Genomic DNA, 18244 nt, shown 5'->3' with positions numbered 1-18244 from the left:
TTTAATGTTTACCAATAGCATACTCTGTAAAAAAAATCCTTCCCTGGATTTTTTTACATAAATACTTGAGCAAATATTTAACGAAAAATTTACCATATACTGTAAATAAACCTATTGGTTCGCCCTTGGCCTGCCTAACAGTTAAAATGATACAGCCTAATGTTTATTTACACACATTACCTCGGTAATAATCTTTCCTTGGGGAAATGTGTACACTGCTGGTCCTGAGTCATATTTAGTTGGAGCTAATGATTGAGTATCGAAACATTACATCCAAGTGGAAAAATGTACGTTAGTAATCAGTCACTCAAAAGGAAACATCTCACTTACAAATGGCTTTTGGCTTTTAGAGAACCCGGATGTTCATTGCCGCCCTCACATAAGCACGCCATCGGTCCCTATCCCGAGCAAGATTAATCCGGTCCCTAGCATCATATCCCACTTTCCCCAAATCCATTTTAATATTATCCTCCCATCTATGTCTCGACCTCCCCAAAGCTATTTTTCCCTCAGGTCTCCCAACTAACACTCTATATGCATTTCTGAATTCACCCATACGTGCTACATGCCCTGCTCATCTCAAATGTCTGGATTTCATCACCATCATCATCATCCTTCACGAATTAGGCCTTTGTAGACCTGTTTCGGCCCCATCCTTATACGGCTTTTCTGAGGCTTGAAAGTAATGTAATTTTTCCTAAGATAGGTTACTAGCCTTATCGTTAGGTAGTCCAGTAGTGGGGCTGCCACTTTAAGCCTCTGGACAGGCTTGTAATGCAACATTTCCTCTGCATTTGATGAAACAGTTATACCGCTGTGACTCGGTCGCCATTTCCTCGTTGGTAGAAACAGGATGGACCACGGGAAGGTGAGGATGACATTTGGATAGGAGAGGCTGTATGTTTCGCGTCACTATCCCTTCTTCACCCCATGTCTGGATTTAATGTTCATAATTACTGTATGTTAGTGAAGAATAAAATGCGTGCCGTTCTGCGTTGTGTAACTTTCTCCATTCTCCTGTAACATCATCCCTCTTAGCCCCAAACATTTTCCTAAGCACCTTATTCTCGAAGACTCGTAACCTCTGTTCCTCTCTCAAAGTAAGAGTCCAAGTTTCACAACCATACAGAATAACAGGTAATAACTGTTTTATACATTCTAACTTTCAGCTTTTTTGAGAACAGACTGGACGACAAAAGCTTCTCAATATACAGGCCTAGCAGAAAAATACAAGAACTGATGTCAGGAAGATGATATACTTTACAAGCTCCATAGCTTTCTGAGCATAGTTTATTTCCTAAAAACTATCATTTATAAAAGAATATCGAAATTAATTAATTTACTGCGTATCCAGTAAGGAACATGCTAATTTTATTTTCCGCATTGCACGTATTTATTTCATCCATACATTTCATCATAATTATGACCTCCACTAGTAATGGAGGCCAAATCTTCTAACATTTGCTCCAATAAAATTGAAATAAAAATAAGTATATGAAAATTGAACTGCTCTACTGAAAACACCTTTCCCGGAAAAGGCCTACGTACGAAGAGTTGCTATTTAAGGAATGAACAAGTCTGTTTTAAATTCGGAACTGAATAGTTTCCGGACATAGGTTCCCAATCTCGGATTATTCCTCATTGTGTATCTGTTCAATCCTATAAGTTTGTTTTAATATGTCTAATACAACTGGTAAAATACATTCCTCGTTGTTACATACATACATACATACATACATACATACATACATACATACATACACACACACACGATGCGGAAGAAATATTTTTAAACAATTTGCGAGCCAACAGATTGAACCAAAAGAGTCCTAGGCCCTAAATAGGAAACTATTGGTTGTAAATGCGAAATTACTCTGCTATGAGCATAAGTTCTACAAAATCAATCGTTGTAGAGCTAGGCAACTTCCTTATTACTACATACATACATACATACACACACAGTGGCGCCAACTTTTTAAAAACATTGGGTGGGCTCAAGCACTTGATCATAATTTCCCTAAAGAATCTCATAAATCCTCCCTTTAATTATATTATTTTTCGTAATATAGATGTGACTACGGATAGTATAGGCCTATACAATATAGTGTAGAATGATAAAAATAACAAAATGGAGATCTAAGAACGATTTTGTGAAATAACCATGCAGATTGAGACAATAGGGCACAGTTAAAGAAATAGAAAACCTATATTATGTTTCGTTATTAAATCCACGGTTAATTAGAAAATTTAGTTGGAATAACATAGTCATATTTATTCTCGTAATAAAGATGTAAAAAATCAACGAACTCAGGTCTGTCTCTGTACGCGAGCCTTTCCCTCTCGTTACGACGTTGCAATCTGCTCGCATCGTTCGGTGGCTTGAAATTAATGGTTTTCAAATTAAATTTACACGAAAACCGTCCACACTATTGAAATACGCCAGAGGGATAAATGATTCTTTATTAGAGTTTCTATCGATATGGACAAAAATGACGATCCTACATGCAATAGTTACCGAATAAGAGGGTGTTAACATTTGGGAAGAAACATTTTTTCCGAGAAAACTATGAACTTTCCACATATGGTATTATACTTTTTTGTTACATACCACATGAGCTATTCATTCTGAAAATTTGCAGGGTTATTTCATTTACATCCTTTATATACATATAGTTCATACAGAGTGGAAGTGAAATAACCTTGCAGATTGAAAAGGACGATAGGGTATACTTAAATGAATAGAAAACCTACAGTATATTACGTTTTATAATGAAATGCATTGTTAATTAGAAAATTAAGTTTAAAGTTTCAGCAGTCCGGCAAAATCGCCACTAACACACTCTGCTCGTGAGGTCAACGAATTTGGTGTTTCCCAGTAGGTGAGCTGCTTTATGCCTCGACGTTGCCACTTGCTAGCATCGTGCAGTGGCTTGAAATTAGAGGTTTTTAAAATTAAATTTACACGAAAACCGTCCACGCTATTTAATATACGCCAGAGGGATAAATTATTCTTTATTATATTTCCTATCGATATGGACAAAAATCATGATTCTACCCGCAATAGTTACAGAATAAGAGGTTGTTAAAGATTTAGAAAAAAAAATACGAAAAAAACTATGAATTTTCCACCAATATGTTATTACAGCTTTTTGTTACATATAACAAGAGCTATTCACTCTGATAACCTGCAAGTCTACTTCACTTCCACACTATAATATATTCTGGCAAATAAATACATGGTTGTCAGGAAACATGCGCAGAAGCTGAGTGATAACTTCAGTACCGTTTGCTTTGGAGCATACCGTATTTTATGTATTTATTTTTTCCATGTTACACCCAAATTTTAATTTAAAAAATACCGACCATGCATTTCCATTTCCAACACTAACAGAAACAATAATTTACAACATAATGACGGTAATCGTAATAGCAATAGCAGTAGTAAATACCGTATAAGTAAGTAGCAGTAGTAGTATTTTATTTAACGTTTTCAACTTTAGATTATTCAGCATCAGAATCCAACATGGGTCGACAAATTTTGCTCGAACCCTCTATTACAGAATCTCGTACTCAAGGCTAGGACGGTAACAGTTAGATCACAGTGGATGAGGGAGGACAGAACATCCAAAGTCATACATTTCATGGTAGGGGTGACCAGGACAGAATAAAAAAGGAGTGATCTGTGACGTTGGAATATCTTCACTGCCTACTTTATGACAGTGATGACAACCAGTATTAAGAGAAAAAAATTTAAATACGGCAGTAGGCACGTCGCACCCAAAAATTCTTTAAAATCTCAGATGATTAAATTATGTTTGTGTAAGACTTACGTAAGGTTAAGGTTTGGAAGTGACAATTACGTAAGTCTTGAAGGAAAGTCTTAAATATGTTATTAACATTTTTATTCAACTGTAAACCTTCGACTTGGAGTGACATCATGTAATGGAGGTGCGGTTGACTTTTCGATATGAGTGCCAATGTGTTTCTGGTAGCGATAAAATGACAACCAAACTTGGAACCAGAATTTTGCGAAACATTTCTAGCGATCTAGGGGTGATGTCAAATTATTTTCTCTAGATAAAGTGTTCACAGGAGTTAACAAGACATATGATACTTTTTTCGATAATTCTTTATATTTCCATTATTATTATTATTATTATTATTATTATTATTATTATTATATCTAAACTCGTGTAGTGAATACACAATGCTGTGCTCCGTGTGGTGGTGGTGGTGGTGGTGGTGGTGGTGGTGGTGGTGGTGGTCGTCGTCGTCGTCGTCGTCGTGGTAATTGTAACAGCAGCAATATTTATTTAATGATGCTTTTAACTGCAACGTTTATTCAGCATCAAGATGCAATGTGAGGTTTCAGAAGCCATCCACCATTAACATTTTAAAATTAAGCAGAAACGTTTCTGACATCCACAGATTTAATTACTCCTTTTTGTTTGAAATAAAATCCATTTTATAATTAGCAGGGATTATTCAACATATTAAAATGAAGATTCCAAGTACGTACGACTTGCAGAAGTATTCTTGACAGATAAGATCGTTCGACGATCTTGACTTAAAAAAATATAATTATGTATTCCTGAGAGACAATCAGTTCGACATCGTACGTGAAGGAATATCATTATGTACTGCTGAGAGATAATCAGTTCGATAATATCGTTAAGTTTCCAAGTATCTCTTTGAATAATCGTGCAACGCTGTGTTTTATGCTAATACATATTAGACTGTTGTGAGTGATGAGGCTCGCAAATAACGATTACGTCATACAGGCGTTCAAGCTTTGCAAACGGAATTTGACACTCCGGCCCCAAGGGTGCACATAACATGAGATAACAGGAAATAGTTTCAAGATGGCATCATTGAATTAGAAATAAATTTCTCAATACGTACCATACTTCATAAATGAAGGAGGCTCTTACAGAACGTGCTGGTAAATTTTTTCCAACATTTTTCGGGAAGAGTGTAATTTTTCAAACAAATCCTTAAATCAAATTTCTCCCTGTAATTTAAATGTTTTATACAGGTACACCTTTAAAATGTTATTTTCTATGTTAATACAAGTATACGTAAAACCAAAGTGGAATTTGAAACTTCTTTCAAATAATGTCATAGATATAGTCGTAGTAACAAAACCATTAATTTAGTGGAGCCATTTTAATACAGAGAGAGATAACAAAAAGTTACAGCTGCCCTTTCTAAGGATTGCCGTGAAGATACAGCCTACTGACCAAACCAAACAAGATAATAATTGTTTGCATTAGTATAATAATTGTTTTTTGTTTTGTTTATGTAACTTTGAGTGGACAGCTATCACTTTCAATAAGTTATTCAATTCTAATTTTTAAGAATACAAATGATTGTGTACTATAACTAAGGAGTCTATTAAGATGTGTAGCCCGATGTTCTCGAGATGGTAACTGTGTAGGCCAGATCAACTGAAAATGTTGTAATTGTTCCTCTTGCACTAAAAAGCAACCCAATCGTTTCCCAGTTCTCGATGTTGTAGTTGTGTGAAAAGTATGCACAACAAGGATCGTAATGAAGCTTTTCTCCAAATTTACGTCTTGAACGAGTTTCAAAGCGTAGCGCTGGGTCAATTATGTATCCCTTATTTCTCTGTTATAACATCTTCAGAAATGCTGCCATACGAATGTTGGGTGAAATACAATGTGTGACATCATTATTTTATAAGAAGCCCTTCTTTTTCCCAGTAATTTATTATTATTATTATTACTATTATTACCTATATTTGGCTACAATATTCTTCCCTCTTCCTGTAATGCGGACACTAGTAAAGCTTTGTAAATACTAATATTGGGTGAAATACAAACTTCGACAAATGTGCGACATCATTATTTTACAAGAAGCCCTTCTTCTTTCTAGATTATTATTATTATTATTATTATTATTATTATTATTATTATTATTATTATTATTATCTATATTTGGCGACACTATTCTCCTCTGTTCTTGTAATGCGGATACAAGTTTTGTGACATAGTGAAAGCTTCACTGGAAAGTTACAGAGGGTTAAATCTCTGAATGACGTTCTTTAAATACTACAGTCCGATCCGTTTGGGTATGGATAATATTAATTTATTACTATAAAACTATTATGATAGTAGGAAAAATTTCTTGCTGGTTATATTATGATTAAAAAATGGGAGTTTCCATAAATGACAATCAACAATGCATAATCTGAAAGGGCAAATGGAAATCGTCGATGATTAAAATAGCTACAACAAATCAACAGCGGGCACAATGTGTGCTTTGGCATGCTAAATTTGAGAGTGTTAAAAGAGTTCAAAGGGAATTTAGATGTGAGTATGGTGTGCGTAATGTACCTAAATACGATTCCATAATGTTGTGGTATCGAACATTTGTAGAAACAGGTTCTGTGTTTAAAAAAACATGCAGGAAGTCGCAGGCTAAACCCAGTACGAGAAGCAGCTATCTCTTGGCTTGATCCCCAAACTCCTCAGATCTAACCCCTCCAGACTTCTTCGTGTGGGATTTTGTTAAAGACATTGCCTATTCACAAAAACCCAGGAACACTGATGATCTGAGAGTAAAAATTACTCAGGCTTTTCAACAAATCATCCCTCTTATGTTACAAAGGACATGGACTGAATTGCATCACCGTTATGAGTTGTGCAGGGTGCGCAATGGAGTTCATGTTCAGCTCTGAGGAATCTCCCATCTTTCTGTGTTGTATTCACAAAGTTTCAACAAATAAAGTTCAGTAGCAAATGTTTTACGGTGTTTTTATTTTATCCATACCCAAACGGATCACCCTGTATATCAAAGGAAAAAAGATCCATCATGAAGATTATGTATAAAATCTGGTCCGTTTCAATTTTTGAAGCACAACGGACCCAGGAGAGTAAGTGATCTTTCGAGTCCTGGGTGACAAACCCTAATAATAATCGTAAGGCACGGTTTAAGATTTCAAATTATTCTTGAAATTTTAAATACAAATTGAAACTGCGAATTCACACGTCAAATTTTCTGTACATGTTTTCACAACTATTTCATGAGGGAGTCTTCTAGAGACATCTGGTCATAATTCCGCTTGAACATTTATACATGGTTAGACGATGTAAAGGAATATGTGTATGTATGTATGTATGTATGTATGTATGTATGTATGTATGTATGTATGTATGTATGGATGGATGCATGCATGCATGTATGTATGTATGTATTTTGTTTTATTTTAGTAGGTTATTTTACGACGCTTTATCAACATCTAGGTTATTTAGCGTCTGAATGAGATGAAGGTGATAATGCCGGTGAAATGAGTCCGGGGTCCAGCACCGAAAGTTACCCAGCATTTGCTCATATTAGGTTGAGGGGAAACCTCGGAAAAAACCTCAACCAGTATCTTGCCCTGTCCTGCGGCCAGACGCACTAACCGTTCTCCACAGGTGTGGACTGTATGTATGTATGTATGTATGTATGTATGTAGAGGACAAAAACAGACTTCCAAAATTACAGTAAAATGTGCATTTTGAGCAGTCTTTTTGTTAGGCTGTTGAAATATACGTCGATGGCTAAGAAGTGATACTTCGTATCTATAAAATTGGTCATTTAATTTAACTACATTATTATTTAGAATGACTATATTAATATTGGGCAGTTAACTAATATTTTTCCTCGAATGGAAGACCTTGCAATGCGGAAACATGTATAAAAAGTTTGTCTATTTTGAGAGATTAATTTTTAAAACAGTTTTCTGATTCACAGATACGAGGTTAGCCATCGATGTGCTTGATACAGCTCTTCGTGATCCTCCACTTTTCATCAGCTAACAAACATCAACATTCCCTCTTCGACTTTCTTTATTTTCTTTCTTTTCTGTCGATTACTGAACGACACTGCAGCAACTACAAGGTTATTTAGCGTCGATGGAATCGGTAATAACAAAATGGTATTTGGCAAGATGAGGATAAGGATACAGTATGTCATGCTATTACCTGAAATTCACCTTGCAGTTGGGAAAAAAGCTCCGCAAAACCCAACCAGATAATCAAACCAAGTGAGAATCAAACCCATGCCGAAGCGCATCTACGCATCAGTAGGCAAACGAGCTATCTCTTGAGTTACGCCGGTGGCCTTCTTTATGTTACCTGGATTACTATTCGCGTATCCAAACGTCAGTACAACATATATTTCATATTGATCCATTATGTGTTACCCAGGAGAAGAAAAGTGCGGTATGAAACGTCAGGGGGAAGTATGGGTATGTAAGTGATATACGAATGCCTACATTATGTGACGCAATATCAATGTCCATTAACAAATATGCAGAATTCATCAGTTTATGGTCATTGCTCTTGTGCTTAGAGTGTGAAAAGTTAAATTATAAATTATAATTTGGACCAGATTAAGGAATTATTAATAGTTATTTTATTAATTTAATTAGTTATACATTAATTTCCATACGTTTATTCTAACTAATGTTTTCGGCAGCAGTAATAGCACTAATAACCTGGTTACTATGGTGTTTATCTGAGTGATGTTTATCATAATTAGCACCCACAGCCAAGAACGTCACATTCCCTTTGCTAATTTTCTGAGTAGTAGTCGTACAAGTTGCCAATCCGAATCTGCTGTAGGCCTACATCTGCCTTGTCTTCATTAACGTCTAGAAAAGTTATTCAAGTGCTAGTAGAACGTAATATTTTACACTACGTATCAAACCTATAGTCTGATAGCTACACGTTTTCATCATTTGTCTATACTCGTATAGGTATTCGACCTAGTGTGAAAGGTCTCCTTATCAATGTTCGCTTTTACATACAATCCAGAACCTAGAGATAATTAACAAAGTTATAAATTACAATATTTGTTCGGACTTCGAACTTATGGAATACCTTAAGCAACGTTTCATTAGATTATTTCTATTGCTATGAATAAGTGTGAAATACACCAGTGCTTCAGTGACTGGGTCATCGTCGTCAGACAGACGTCAGACATATAGCAAAAAAAAAAAAAAAGACGAAACAACCCGAGTGATGAGCAGAATACTGATAGAGAAGTGACCTCTGCTCCCCTCCAGATTCATGACTCAATCTCCCTAATAGAATGGCAAGCATTCCAGACATAATTTCATCTAATTTAACAGCAAAATGGGGTACCGCAAAATTAAGCCATTCGAATAACAAATAGGATATCATCTAGAGCTTCCAGGACGATACGTCCACAGCAGTACGTCCATCAGACAATTTGTCCATTAATGTTTCGGTCAAGAATTATTGTGTCCATAATTTTTTCCCATTTTTTCTTTGTCCACTAGTTTATGTGCCAATTAAATATTTTGTCCTTGAATATTTTGTTCATTTTTTGGTAACAAGCACTTCCAATATGCAATTTAGAAAATAAGAGTTGCTATGGAAATGTATTTAATTATTTTGTAGCATAATAATGTTCATTTCAATGAAAATATGTAGTTCATTGGTTCAGTATTAAATTTTGAAGTAAGTGATGGCTTATATGATAAGAACCATAAGAGGGCGGGACATGCTAGACCATAACAGTATAATTATTATACTTACCACTTTCATTCACACAGAAGAAACGGTAGAAGTACACATTGGCGCTGTGAAAAAAGGAAAATATGCAATGCCCGTTGCATAACCGACATTCATCACACTGCTGGAATACGTATTACGAAAGAAGGAGAGCACACTCATATCGCCAATGGAGCTGAAGTGGAAGTAAATGAATGCAAAGGGACGTATAAAACGCAGGGCACCAAGATATCCACCACAATTATTGAATGTATACGACCAAGTTTTAAATGGAATGCAAAAGACAAATACAGTAATTTTGTAGAAGGCTGGCATTCGAGGTTTCAAAAATTAATAGCAACTCACCATTCGTCCATTTGGAAATTCTTAGAGTACTTTCAGAAAGACCAACAAGAAAAGGAAGCACTGATCATACAGTTGTCGGGAGGCCATTTTAATTTGCTATCCTATTTAAAAAGGTACAACATTAACCAAACAAAAATTCAACAAAGAGTGGGCAGATATCAAGAATACCGTAACAATAACAATATTAACCTGTACCTATGCGCTATAAGTTGGCGCATTAAATTGTACTCGGAAGTAATCGGAGAAGAAAATTTGGAATAGTCTAACTTAGAATTTCATAACACATTTTACTTCATTATCATATTGTACGTTTTTATAGTGAGTAAATATATTATTATTATTATTATTATTATTATTATTATTATTATTATTATTATTATTATTATTGTGGTAGTAGTATAGTAGTAATAGGGTATTAGTTTTCAACCATTTTTGCAAATGGACAACCAGGAATATTGCACGCAGTGTACTGGACGAAACAATAAAATGGACAACTTAATAAAGAGGACAAAGGTAAACGTAGGACATAATAAAATGTGGACCAAACTTTCAGAGGGCAAAATAGCACAATGGACATTTATACTATGGACGAAATAATAGTGGACATAAAACACTAGAAGACGAAAAAATATAGTGGACAAAATATCAAAAGGACGTATGAAACAAAAGACGAAATATCCGTGGACATAGCGTCTGGGAACCCATCTAGATACTTGTGAAGTCTGCATCGTATTAGCGTAATTCTAACAAATTCTCAGTATGTATTTTTAGCTTTGCAGTAACTTAAATTATTAATTATATTGTACTTTAAACTGATAACATCTATAACTGTAACTATAACGAAAATAACACACCGTAACATTAAAATTCATGCCATACATTTAATATTATGAGCACTGCACATCTGTCAAAAGAAAAAGTGGCCGCTCTCTAGATACTAACAATAAGTTCCCTTTGGGTATCTCCGCTACAATTCGGAGACAGGCGATGTTACATGTTGTTGGACCACGAACCCTGCTATATACAGTTATAATTAAATTATTATGCGTGTTACACTTGTAGCGTAAGGGTGGCGTTCCGAGCTGGTATTCGTGAGGTCGTGCGTTCGAACACCACCGAGTACTTTTTATGTCTTTTTTTTTTTTTTTAAGATAGAGAGAAAATATAATTGCTGCTGTCTCTTCAGATTCATGAATGCATTATGCCATGACTTTATTATTATTTATTATGACATTATGGCTGCAGAAAGAAAGAAAGAAAGAAAGAAAGAAAGAAAGAAAGAAAGGAAAGAAAGAAAAATTTTATACTCAACAAAAATATGTTTCGTGGCATAAACCAAACAAGCATATTGCCGTCTGCCTTTTGAAAAATCTAACAATTAAAAGTTAAAAAACCAAATCAAAAGCCACGATTCAATATTTAGTCCATCTTCCTCCAATATCGATCACATTTTGCAGTCGAGTGGAAATGTCCTGGACGAGCTTCCACAAATCATCAGGACGTTTGGGGGAGGGGAGAAATTGGGCCAATTTTTCTGCATATTATTATGCTTCTTTACTTGTGCCCCCGTGATTCAGTTAGAAGAACGTCTGAATTCAGATGTCAACGTTTCAGGCTCAAATCCTCGTCGTTCCTTTTCATTTTATTGTGTTACAGGATAATATAATGTAATAATATGAGAAGAAAAAGATAAAACTAGTATTATGCAACTGTATTTTTCCAAATCTAACATTACATTTATATTATTTATATCGCTAAATAATATAAATAACTTGAATATTACATATATTTATTTTATTTTATTGGGTTATTTTACGACGCTGTATCAACATCTAGGTTATTTAGCGTCTGAATGATAATGCCGGTGAAATGAGTCCGGGGTCCAACACCGAAAGTTACCCAGCATTTGCTCATATTGGGTTGAGGGAAAACCCCGGAAAAAACCTCAACCAGATAACTTGCCCCGACCGGGATTCGAACTGGGCCACCTGGTTTCGCGGCCAGACGCGCTGACCGTTACTCCACAAGTGTGGACTATTACATATATATCGCTAAAGAACGATAACAGAATATAAATGGTAACTTTAGTAGGGTAAATTATGGTCTGTTTGACAGTCGGGCATGTTGGACACTTCGTACTTTAACGTGTTACCTCGCCACTTGTAGGCACCACATTCTGCTAGAAGTCAATGACGGAAGTAGCCACTATACTTAAATCTTTTTGGCTTCTGATAGTCTTGCAACATAAGAAATTCTCTTTCTGTAGCGAAGATATCTGTACGATGGAATTCATGACTGCCACAATGATATTATAATAATGACAGGAGAAAAATAATTAATAACAGAGTTCGATTTAGGCATGGCGACAGCCGACATTTTTATGGGGTCCTACAATTTAGGAATCATTATTATATGAATGTTAAATATAATTCACAACATTCAAAATTGTATATTCCTCCGGAGCGATGCCATACTGCATACGTTTTTTTATCGTCTTAAAGATTGAGCGCTCTTGGCTGGATTTGAACCCGCGAACCTAGAATGTTATGGTAACCGTCGAGGACGACTGCTTAAATTACAGTTATTCAAAACTGTTGCCTGAGGTCTGAAAATACGCTCTGAAGTGGAGGTGGTATTATAAACATATAAACAGAAAAGGACAAGACGGTCATTTCACTCAGCTATTCTAGACATACATTAATTCCGCATGAAGGTCTTATAAATATTGCATATTAGCTTCAAATTTTTGCATTTATTTATGACCAATTTGTATAATCTAAAACAAATCCTATTATACACTGTGTCCACACTAAAAGTATACAGAAATAACAGCTTTATATAGTTAACTTGGATAACGTTTATTAAATAAATTTCTTCTGCATTGTATAGAGTAACTGAAAAAGTTTTTATTTTTACTAGTACACTTCAACATGAACACCATTTACAGCTCGACGGGTACCAAAACGATACTCAACCTCTTGCCAGGTGTTCACCAACATATCAGGTGTTATAAGCTCAACTGCTAGAATGAAACGCTGTCTCAAATCAATCAACTTACGAACTTTTCTGCTGTACACAAAAAAATTCAAAGGAGTTAAATTCGGGGATATAGGCGGCCAGGAAGTTGGCCCACCCCTTACTTACTTACTTACAAATGGCTTTTAAGGAACCCGAAGGTTCATTGCCGCCCTCACATAAGCCCGCCAGCGGTCCCTATCCTGTGCAAGATTAATCCAGTCTCTATCATCATATCCCACCTCCCTCAAATCCATTTTAATATTATCCTCCCATCTACGTCTCGGCCTCCCTAAAGGTCTTTTTCCCTCCGGTCTCCCAACTAACACTCTATATGCATTTCTGGATTCGCCCATACGTGCTACATGCCCTGCCCATCTCAAACGTCTGGATTTAATGTTCCTAATTATGTCAGGTGAAGAATACAATGCGTGCAGTTCTGTGTTGTGTAACTTTCTCCATTCTCCTGTAACTTCATCCCGCTTAGCCCCAAATATTTTCCTAAGCACCTTATTCTCAAACACCCTGAACCTATGTTCCTCTCTCAGAGTGAGAGTCCAAGTTTCACAACCATACAGAAGAACCGGTAATATAACTGTTTTATAAATTCTAACTTTCAGATTTTTGGACAGCAGACTGGATGATAAGAGCTTCTCAACCGAATAATAACACGCATTTCCCATATTTATTCTGCGTTTGATTTCCTCCCGAGTGTCATTTATATTTGTTACTGTTGCTCCAAGATATTTGAATTTTTCCACCTCTTCGAAGGATAAATCTCCAATTTTTATATTTCCATTTCGTACAATATTCTGGTCACGAGACATAATCATATACTTTGTCTTTTCGGGATTTACTTCCAAACCGATCGCTCTACTTGTTTCAAGTAAAATTTCCGTGTTTTCCCTAATCGTTTGTGTATTTTCTCCTAACATATTCACGTCATCCGCATAGACAAGAAGCTGATGTAACCCGTTCAATTCCAAACCCTGCCTGTTATCCTGAACTTTCCTAATAGCATATTCAAGCGCGAAGTTAAAAAGTAAAGGTGATAGTGCATCTCCCTGCTTTAGCCCGCAGTGAATTGGAAAAGCATCAGATAGAAACTGACCTATACGGACTCTGCTGTATGTTTCACTGAGACACATTTTAATTAATCGAACTAGTTTCTTGGGAATACCAAATTCAATAAGAATATCATATAATACTTCCCTCTTAACCGAGTCATATGCCTTTTTGAAATCTATGAATAACTGATGTACTGTACCCTTATACTCCCATTTTTTCTCCATTATCTGTCGAATACAAAAAATCTGATCAATAGTCGATCTATTACGCCGAAAACCGCACTGATGATCCCCAATAATTTCATCTACATACGGAGTTAATCTTCTCAAAAGAATATTGGACAAAATTTTGTACGACGTCAACAAAAGTGATATTCCTCGAAAGTTACCACAGTTAGTTTTGTCCCCCTTTTTAAAAATAGGCACAATTATGGACTCCTTCCATTGTTCTGGTACAATTTCCTTTTCCCAAATAGCAAGTACAAGTTTATAAATTTCGCTATATAATGCACTTCCACCCTCTTGTATTAATTCTGCTGGAATTTGATCGATACCTGGAGACTTGTACTTTTTCAGATTTTCTATCGCAATTTCGACTTCTGAAAGTGTGGGTTCGGGTATAAATGGCTCAGCAGTTTGTATTTCAATTTCGTCCCGATCATTTCTATTTGGCCTATGTACATTTAGTAGTTGCGCAAAATAGTTTTTCCATCTGTTTAGGATTGATGGAGAGTCTGCAAGCAAGTCACCATTCTCATCCTTGATCACGTTTACCCTTGGCTGATATCCGTTCTTAAATTCCTTTATACCCTTATATAAATCTCGAATGTTTTTATTCTTACTATTTGTTTCTACCTCATTCAGTTTTTCCTTCAAGTAACCTCTCTTTTTATTCCTAAGTGTACGACTTGCTTCCCGTCTTTCATTGAAATAATTATCTCTCTTCTCCTCAACTGGATCCTGTAAGAATTTCAATTTTGCCTGTTTCCTTCTTTCTACTACCATGCAACAATCTTCATCAAACCACGGTTTCTTTTTCTTAGTTTCATAATAACCTATGCTCTGCTCAGCTGCAATTTTGATACTATCTCTGATATTTTCCCACACGCTATTAACATCTAATTCTTTCTCAACTTCGTCGGAACTTTCTAAAGTGGCAAACCTATTCGAAATTTCGACCTGATAATTTTGCTTAGCTTCCTCGTCCTTTAATTTCAAAATATTGAATTTAGTAATATTAACTTGCTGCTCTACTCGCTTGGCTACTGATAATCTTTCTCTTAATGTTGGCCCACCCCTACAAATCCAATTTCTTGGGAAGGTTACATCCAAAAACATTTTAACATTTCGATGGAATTGTGGTGGAGCACCATCCTGCTGAAACGTTAAACCTGGCGGAAATTGCGGAACAGCAAAGATCTCCAGCACATCAAGGTACGTGATTTACGTGGGCATCTAGCAAATGATTCATCACGCACCTGATCCACAGTCATTTCGGGCAAATGCTTTTTATAATGTTTCCCTGTCTTTGAAATCAAGCTTCCATTATCTCGTAGAATTCTATCCCACTCGTAAATGGATTTGCGTGTAGGAGGGTCCACATTCCGTTTCCTCCCTATGCGCCGCTGAACACGCGTAACTGAATTCAATTGTGCAAACCAGAGCACGCATTGAACTTTTGCTGTACCGTCCACATCTCTACTGACAAGGAACTAGACTGATAAATGCAAATTTTCATTCATGCAACAATAAACTTGAAACGAAACATTTCACACAACAATGGCCAAGCAACAATAAGCTTGAAACAAAACATTGCACTCAACAATGTTGATGGAAAAGGTATGAAACGAAATCTTGGAGAGTTTTTTTATTGATTGAGCTTTATCTTAAGGAACTATAATATACGGTTGTGAAATTATAAGCTATTATTTCTGTATATTCTTAGTGTGGACACGGTGTATTTATATATACCTAAGCAGCACACATTTTTAGACAAATGTAAACAAATACCAATGATAACTGTTGTAATGAAACATAAGTTTATAACTAACAAATCTTGATAACAAGAAAGAGCAGCCATTTTAGAAGTGGGTTGAAACACAGAAGTTGTAACAACACACAGTCTCTCCTTCAAAATTTGCAGAGTAATGCATCTTCAGCAGAGATTTAAAAATTATCGGGATATTTTAGGCCTACATTGTACCTAAGTACACAAAATACTTTTGTTTTCTATGCGAGTCGGAAAATAATAACATTGTGGTAAGTCCTCAAAAAATGGTTTCTTAAGAATCATTTTATGTGATAATTCAGTGTTGTTCTTTTAATTGGTTATTGATGAAGCTGCATCTACAGTATGAGGTGGAATTTTCGATAGAGATGTGTTTTGGTGAAGATAGTTCGAAGGTTCGCCATAAGAATACGTCATTATCTTCATCTTACAGTTGGATAAAACTCAGAAAAAAACTAACTATGTAATCAGCCCAAGCGGGTTTCGAACTCACACTCGAGCGCAGTGTCGAAGCACGAATACAGCTCGCTAGCTTTAAAAGAAAGATTCAAATTTATGTAAAATGGAGAACAAGCCAATTACAGGCTGAAAATATTCGATAAGAGTCACTATAGCTCGACTTATTTGACATAATAATCCCTCATAGCGTGGCAAACAGAAACATGAATAATCTCAATTGCATTGGTAGTTTCTGAGACTGAAGAACTTCCGAAAATATTGCTAAACACATCTGTAACAAAAGCAAGAAATGAATATAACACGTCACAGAAAACTGAATGTTTAATATACTGAAAATCGTTAGAAAAATATTAGTGTACTACAGAAAAATGGGGATATAAACTAGTTAAATATGGTAAGAAAATGAAAAAGTATAATGAATGTAGGCTATTTCTCTCTTCAGTATTGATTTCGAATACATTAGGCGCGCTAGCACTAAAAGATGAGGGTTCGAGTAATATAATCACATGAAACTACCAGAAGCAGATAGCATGTGTATGGGAAAAGTAAAATAATTACAATCATATTGTTCAGATGAATTTCCTCGTAAATCCGAACTAATAATAAATCCGTATAATAAGCAAAGGTACGGAAAATAATGAGACCTTACGCATTTATTTACAATGGTAAATGGCTAAAGTAAAATAAAAAAAAGTTTTTTGGCATTTTGTTCCTTTGTAGTTTTAAAGAAGAGTCTCTTTGAGCCAACTCTGATGATCCATTATAGCTCGTATAACAGTGTGGATCATTCTGATTATAACTGATAATGTTTTGTTTTTCTCTAGAATGTACAGCGTAGATATTTGCAGTACATAGTAAATTTACTTATTACGTTAATTTTAGTATCAGTGGAAGAGCTGGCAGCAGGGCGTACTGTGATCGTACAAAAGTGAGGGTTGTAGTTTTGTCACGTTTACTACGCACTACCCGTGTTAAGTTGTGTGAAATGTAGGCCATTGTACTGCAGTGTTGCAATAACTTTATTTTATTTTTCTATAAAATTAGACTATCGACGAAACTGTAGCCATTAAAATAATTTTAAGGGTACCACAGAAGTGAAATTCTAAAAATGTAAAATATTGAGTCTACAGTTTTCTTTTCTTTTTTTCCACACACATTATTTCGCATATAAATAGTATACACACAAATTTGGAGCTCAACTGGTAAATATGTTGTACATTTTTAACGTTTTTCGTAAGAAATTGATTTCAATTTTTTTTTCGTCTCATACAAAAATCATTTCTAAACTGAAATTTTATTATTATGTCCAGCATACTGTCAATAACTGGCATGGAAATTTTATGTGTGCTCATTAGTTTTATGTAAAAGACGTATTTATATTAATATAGCTCAAATGCAAAAAAAAAATTGCAAGAATGTACAAATTATTTTTTAAATTCTTTTGAAATCCTACTGAGATATCCATGGCACATTTCATACAGCACACATTGAAGGAGGTGTGAAAAACATTCCATACAGCTAGCTCAATATTTGTGGAAGGAGATAGGTTTTGAAAATGGACAGAATGCAAAAACCAAAACAAATGGAGTTAACGGCAGTACTGCAGAGAATTTAACGCGCGCACACTTTAACAAATGGTTGTCAAAGCAAATCTTCTAAGGGGCACAAGTCTCTGAAATTTTGCAAGGAGCCTCTGTAAGCATCGAGATATTTTTAAGGATAAACAATGTCATTTCACTTCAGGGAAAAATGTCATTTCACTTCAGTGTGCACCATGAAGTTTCTTTATAAATAAATCCATATGG

At 35.4% G+C, this 18244-nt stretch overlaps 1 protein-coding gene across 3 annotated transcripts in view; it reads right to left on the bottom strand.

The window, feature by feature from the left end:
- raw overlaps positions 1 to 18244 on the bottom strand; it is a 454717-nt gene that overhangs the window by 390730 nt on the left and 45743 nt on the right. The window lies entirely within an intron of this gene.

The sequence above is a fragment of the Periplaneta americana genome, chromosome 12 (genome assembly GCF_040183065.1).
Source record: "Periplaneta americana isolate PAMFEO1 chromosome 12, P.americana_PAMFEO1_priV1, whole genome shotgun sequence".
Classification (NCBI taxonomy): Eukaryota; Metazoa; Arthropoda; class Insecta; order Blattodea; family Blattidae; genus Periplaneta; species Periplaneta americana.
Note: the sequence above shows the minus strand (reverse complement) of the source record. Positions and strands in the feature narration are given on the sequence as shown.